This window comes from Elephantulus edwardii, unplaced genomic scaffold, assembly GCF_000299155.1.
Source record: "Elephantulus edwardii isolate Elephantulus edwardi_28Jun2011 unplaced genomic scaffold, EleEdw1.0 scaffold00049, whole genome shotgun sequence".
NCBI lineage: Eukaryota > Metazoa > Chordata > Mammalia > Macroscelidea > Macroscelididae > Elephantulus > Elephantulus edwardii.
In genome coordinates, this window is record NW_006399799.1 from 17,497,177 (window position 1) to 17,504,447 (window position 7,271).

The 7,271-nt window shown below is 40.3% G+C and overlaps 1 pseudogene; it reads right to left on the minus strand.

Annotated features, from left to right (window-relative positions):
- Window positions 1-915: 915 nt before the first annotated feature.
- LOC102843646 lies at window positions 916-4,349 on the minus strand (annotated as a pseudogene).
- Window positions 4,350-7,271: the final 2,922 nt, after the last annotated feature.

Consider the following 7,271-nt stretch of genomic DNA (forward strand, 5'->3'; position numbering starts at 1 on the left):
TTGAGACATTCCATTTTCCAGTTACAATACAGTGATAATAAAGTGCAATGTTGCTTCCTTTCCCTGTGCACATATTCCGTATTCAAGTATTGACAATGTCCAGGAATTTAGCAGTTTAAATTTTGAAATTGCAATATGCTATAAATTTAAGTTCTTCAATTTTTTTTTTATTACCATTCGTTTATTGTTGCACATTTCTCCCCTCCCGGCCCTCCCCCCTAGTACACTACCCTCTTGGAAAAGTAAAAGAAAAATTCTTTCGTTGTTTTACAATCCCTCCTCCCAGGTCCACTCCACTATGCAGTCTTCTCTCTGGACTCCCATCATGACAAAAATACCTAATCACATATCCCTTTTAAACAGTTTTCTCCCTCATCTGTTTCAATGCAGTATACATTATTGAACCCATCTTTCTCAGTCTCCCCCTAACTCCGAAGTCAGTCCTGTTTTACAACAGTATTTGTACTGTAGTATTTGTACATGCAATATTTGTCCTTTTGTGACTGAGATATTTCACTCAGCATAATGTCCTCCAGGGTTACCCATGTTGAATAATATTGCATAAGTTCCCTACTTTTCAATGCAACATAGTATTCCATTGTGTGAATATACCACAGCTTCTCTATCCATTCATTTGTTGAGGGGCACTTAGGTTGTTTCCAGCTCATTATTGTGAACAAAGCCGCGATAGACATGGATCTGCATATATCTGCTTGAATGTCAGTTATGGTCTCTTTAGGGTATATTCCCAGTAGTGGAATTGCTCGGTCAAATGGTACCTCTATTTGCAACTTTTTGAGATAGTGCCATACTGCCTTACACAGTGGTTGCATCAGAGTCCTTCAATTTTTAATTTTTTTTTTTACTATGAAACAATGCTAACGTGTTTCAGATTGGCTTTAGTCAATGGTGTGTCTAGAAGAGGAACCACACTCTGGAGGAGGTCCACCACCAGGGAAGCCTCCAGGGATGCTGGTACAGCTTGCTGATGGGGGCGTTGCAGACCTTTTCCAGCTCCTGCAGCTGATGCTTGAATTGCTCCTTTTCTGCAGTCTGATTATTATCAAGCCAGTTGATAATTTCATTGCACTTGTCAGGGATCTTCTGCTTGTCCTTGTCATTCATCTTGCCTTGAAGCTTTTCGTCTTCAACTGTTGCTTTCATATCAAACATGTAAGATTCAAAGGAAACTTTAGGATATACCTAATCTCTCCGATTCTCATATTCAGTTTTGTACTTCTCAGCCTCCTGGGCTATTCACTCAATGTCTTCTTTACTCAAGCAGCCCTTGTCATTTAAAGATGGTAATCATGTTTTCTTTTCTAGTTCTCTTGTCAGCAGAAAATATATTAATATTCACCATTGGCATCAGTGTCAAAGGTGACTTCAGTCTAAGGAACACCATGAGGTGCAGGTGGCATCCCACTGAGTTCGAACCTGCCAAGCAGGTTGTTATTTTTGGTCATGACACGCTCACCTTCATAGACCTGAATGAGTACACCAGGCTGGCTGTCCGAGCAGGTTGTGAAGGTCTGTGTTTTCTTGGTAGGAATGGTGGTATTCCACTTGATGGGGGCAGTTATGACTCCACCAGCAGTTTCAATACCAAAATTAAGTAGAGTGACATCCAGAAGCAGCAAATCTTGAACATTTTCAGATTTGTCTCCAGAGAGAATGGCCGTCTGGGCAGCTGCACCATAAGCAACAGCCTCATCTGGGTTGATGCCCTTGTTCAATTCCTTTCCATTGAAGAAATCATGAAGAAGTTTCTGAATCTGGGGAATTTGAGTAGAACCCCCCACTGAGACAATATCATGGGGAGGTGACTTGTTTACATTGGCATCCCGCAGGGCTTTTTCCAGAGGGTCCAGAGTGCCACAGAAAAGATCAGCATTCAATTCTTCAAAGCGGGCTCAGGTAATGGAAGTGTAGAAGTTGATTCCCTCATACAGAGAATCAATCTCAATACTGGCCTGAGTGTTGGAAGAAATTGTGTGCTTTACACGCTCACAAGCAATGCAGAGACTTCTGACAGCCCTTTTGTTTTCACTGATGTCTTTCTTATGCTTGCACTTGAACTCTGCAATGAAATCGTTGACCATTCTGTTGTCAAAATCTTCTCTACCCAAGTGTCTCCAGCTGTAGACTTTACCTCCAATATCCCATCTCCATTTAGTAAGAACTGACACATCAAAAGTGCCATCTCCTAAGTCAAAGATCAGCACATTCCTTTCAGCACCAACCTTTTTTCTGAACTATAAGCAATAGGAGCACTGATTGGCTCATTGATGATTCAGGGAACATTGAGGCCAGCAATGGTTCCAGCATCTTTGGTAGTCTGATTCTGAGAGTCGTTGAAGCAGGCTGCAGGGACAACAGCATCAGTGATAGTCTTGCCGAGATAGGCTCTGCAATTTCCTTCATCTTTGTGAGAAGTATAGATGACACCTCCTCTGGAGAGAAACTTTTGGTCTCTCCTTTATATTCCACTTGGACCATGAAGGGCCAGTGTTTCATATGCAACTGCACAACAGCATCATCAAATCTATACTCAGTGAGACATTTGGCATCAAATACTGTGTTAGTGGGATTCATTGTAAACTTGGTTCTTTGCTGCATTGCTAAATCAATCATTCAGTATCAGTAAATTTGACATGGTTTGAAACAATTTGGTTGCCCTGATCATTTGCAATGATCTTCATTTTCCCTTCTTGGAAGACCCAGATGCAGGAGCAGGCGATGCCAAGACCAATGCCAACTGCAGGGACCTTGGACGTGGTTGCTCAGTGCAGGTTCCAGATGGTGAAGAGACAAAAGCTTGCCTCACAACTACTGCTGTGCTCTGAGCAGAAATACATTTTAAAAAACCATAAATGGTGGCTTTATACATGGACCTTACCTGATGGACGAGATAGCAATCAGATTGATTATATCTGTGGAAGGAATAGTTGGAGAAGATTAACATCAGTAGTCAAAACCAGGCCAAGTGCTGACTGTGAAACAGATCATCAATTACTCATATGCGAGTTTAAACTGAGGTGGAAGAAAATTAAAGCAAGTCCATGGTAACCAAAATAGTATCTTGATAAAGTAATTGTTGTTGTTAGGTGACGTCAAGGCAAGTAGGACTCATAGTGACCCTATGAACAACAGATCTGAACTCTGTCCTATCCTGTGCCATCTTCACACTTCCTGACACACTAGAGCCCATTGTGCAGTCACTGTGTCAATCCACCAGGTCTTTATGTCTTCATCTCCTTCGCCAACTCTCCACCCTCCCAAGCATCATGTCTCTCACCAAGGAATAGACCCTCCTAGCAACATGCCTGAAATATGTGACACAAAGCCTCATCATCTTTGCCTCCAAAAAGCATTCTGGCTACATTCTCTCCAAGACATATTTGTTTGTTCTTTTGGCTATCCATGGGATGTTCAGTACTTTCTCCAACACCACAGCTCAAAGGCATCAATTTTCCTACTGTCATCTCTATTCATCATCTGACTCTTAGATGCATAGCAAATGATAAGAAAGACCACGGCCTGAATTAGATGCACCTTAGTCTTCAAACTGACATCATTACGCCTCAACAATTTGGAGAGGTCTCTAACCGCCGACTTTCCCTGTGCAATGCCTCTCCTTATTTCCTGATTGCTGGTGCCTAGGGTGTTAATTATTGATCCTAGCAAGATGAAGTTGTTGACAGTTTCAATCTCTTCTCCATCTATAAATCTCTTCTCCATCTTTTCTCTATGGTAAAGTAATTAGCAACATGCAAATGATTCCCCCAATACAGTGAACTGATAGGTAGATATTGTACTTCTGACAGAAAATCATAAAGACAATCAAGAATACAAATATCTTCATAGTATTGTTATTACTCTTTATTTCAATTGGTTCTGTTGTGAGGTCATGTATTTAATTTCCTATTCATGTTGTTGGCATCTTGTTCTTTGTTAGATTTGTCAGGAGTTTGCCGATGTTATTAATCATTTCAAAAAACCAACTTTTAGTCTTGTTAGTTCTTCCTGTTGTTTTCTGTTTCATTTATTTCCGCTCTTATCTTTATTATTATTTTCTTTCTTCTGAAGATTATAAACTGTGCTTCCTGTTCTTTTTTGAATTTTTAAAGATGTTGCCTTAGGGAGTTTGTTTTGATTCTGCTTCTTATCTTTTTTTTTTTTTTAATTTGGGAAGGTACAGTCAAGACATCACAACCTTCCCCTGACCTCTGAGGCCTACATGTCAGTATGCACTCGGTGATGAAGGCCCAGGGCAGGCAGCAGCGCTGGAGAGCCAGCCTGTTGCAGCTGAGGCTTGGTTGTGTCTGCTTCTTTTCTAATGTGTGCATTTGCTGCTACAAATTTACCTCTGAGGTTTTGTGTGTGTGTCCGTGTCCCCCAAAGCATGTTTTCCTTCTCATTGTTTTAATAAATTTTAAAAAAAATTTTTATTATTAATTTTAATAGACATTTACAGAGGTTTTGGATTTCCATGCATTCATTGCCCCACTTTCCTCCCTGCCCACCCCTCCCCACCAGCTCGCTCCCCTCTCCGAAGAGAAAATAAATCCGAAGAGAAAAAGAAAAAAAATATTCCTTCATTAGTATACAATTCCCACATCCCTTCCCCCCACCCCCCTGTTTAAATAAATTTTTAAGTTTCATTTTTATTTCTTCTATCACCCAATAGGGAGCTCTGTGGAATAATCCATAGAGAGTTTCATGGCTAAACCAAATGCCACATCTTTCTGACAGTTCAAATCTGCCAATGGCTCCATGGGGGAAAGAGTGGCCATCTCCTCCTGTGCAATATATAGCCTCAGAAATGCAGTGGAGGATCAGTTATATGTTGGTTCCAAGCTGACAGCTATGAGGTTGATTACCCAGTAGTGTTCAAAAAGAAGAATAAAAATTTCTTTTACAACAAAAGTGAAAACAAGTCCACGAGAGACAAAGTCTGACCTTGAGTACATCTCACCTAAATTTAGAGACCATTTTAAGAGTACATTGAACACAAACAACAGAAGACCAAACCAGACCTTGATGTGTGATGACATTAAGAACATAATACATGCAGAACGAAAAAGGTCCTTAAAAAGATGGAGTCGATGGGGGAGGGATGGGGAGGGAGAAAAGTGCAGTAATGAATGATGAGAAACCGTAAACTTTCATTAAAATTAATTTAAAAAACAAAAAAGAAATGAAAGACTATTTTTTTTTAAAAAAAGACAGGAGATACCAAAATGAATATCAGAAGAGATTTTTAAATTTCCTATAGAATATAGAAAAGCTAAAACAGATGAAAGAAATAGTGGAGATGAACAGAAGATTTCAAAAAGCAGCCCAAGAAGACAAAGTAAAGTAAAAGAATGATATACAAAAAAATTAAAGATAGAAAATGAAAAGGGAAGAACACACTTGTATTTCTTAAACGTAAAGAACTGAAGAACAAATTCAAGCCTCTAGCTGCAGTCTTGAAGTGTTCTATATTGGGGGTTGTTGTTTTTGCCCAGTGCCATCAAGGTGAGTACAACTCATTGTTTTTAGGTGCCATCAAGTTGACTCATAAAGACCCTGTGAACAAAAATTCTAAACCCTGTTTTATCCTGTACCACCCTCCCTGACACACAAGAGCCCATTGCAAAAGTCACTATGTAAATACACCTGGTTGAGTGTCTTCCTCTCCTTCACTGACCCTCCACCTTTCCCAGCATCATGTCCCTCTCCAAGGAATAGCCCCTTCTAGCCAAAGAGCATCTTAGCTGCAGCTTCTCCAAGACATATCTGTTCTTTTTCTTAGCCATCCATGGGATGTTCAGTGCTTTTCTCCAACACCACAGCTCAAAGGCATCAGTTCTTTTTCTGTAATCCTTAGTCATCGTTCAGCTCTCAAATGCATAGCAAGTAACCAGAAAGACTATCACCTGAATCAGATGTGCCTAGTCCTTAAACTGACATCATTACTCCTCAATAACTTGGAAAGATCCCTAACTTCAAATTTCCCCAGTGCAATGCATTTTTCTTATTTCCTGACTGCTGGTACCAAGGGTGTTAATCGTGGATCCAAGCAAGTTGAATCTGTTGATAGTTTCAGTCTCCTCTCCATCCATCATGAACTGCATATTGGTCCAGTGGAAAGAATTTTTGTCTTCTTGACACTGAGATGCAATTCATATTGCAGGCTGCATTCCTCGATAATGTGCAACAAGTACTTCAAGTCCTCCTCATTTTCTGCAAGCAAGGTTGTGTCATCTGCATTATGCAGGTTGATGAGTCTCCCTCCAATCCTGATGCTTCACTATTCTTCATAGAGTCTAGGTTCTCAGATAATTTGCTCAGCATATAGACTGAATAGATATGGAGAGAGAATACAACGCTGATATACTCTCTTCTCAATTTTAAACCATGAAGTGTTCTGTTCTATCCGCACAACAGCCTCCTGGTCCAGCTATAGGTTCCTCATAAGCACAATTAAGTGCTCTGGGACTCCCATTCTTCTCAATGTCAGCCACAGTTTGTTATCATCCACACAGTCTATGCCTTTGCATAGTCAATAAAACACAAATAGATATTCTTCTGGTAGTCTTTGATTTCAGCCAGGATCCATCTGTCCTCAGCAATGTTATCCCTGCTATGACTCATAGTGACCCTTTAAACAATAGATTTGGACTTTATCCTATCCTGCACCATTCATATCATCCTCAACACATTTGAGTCCATTACTGCAAAGAGTATATCAATCCATCTTGTTGAGGATCTTCCTGTCCTTCACTGACACTTCTTTCCAAGCATTATGCTCTTTTCCAAGGAAAAGGCACTCCTAACAGCAAGTCCAAAATATGTGAGACAAAGCTTCACCACCTTTGCCTTCAATTAACACTCTTGCTGCACTTTCCCTAAGATGTATATTTGGGGGTTTTGGCAGGCTGTGGGATATTCAGCACTCTTATCCAACACCGCAACTCAAATGCGCTTATCCTTCTCCTGCCATCTTTATTCATTATCCAGCTCTTGGATGCATAGCAAGAGACTGGAAAGACTGTGGCTTGAATCAGGCACACTTTAGTCTTTAAGCTAACATCCTTACTCTTTACCTTGGAGAGATTCCTGACAGCAAACTTTCCCAATGCTATATGTCTTCTGATCTCCTGATTGCAAGTCCCAAGGTTATTGACTGTGAATCCAAGCAAGATGAAATTGTTGGCAATTTCAATCTTTTCTCAATGTGTGATGATGTTACCTGGCCTATAAGATGTATGGACTACACAGTA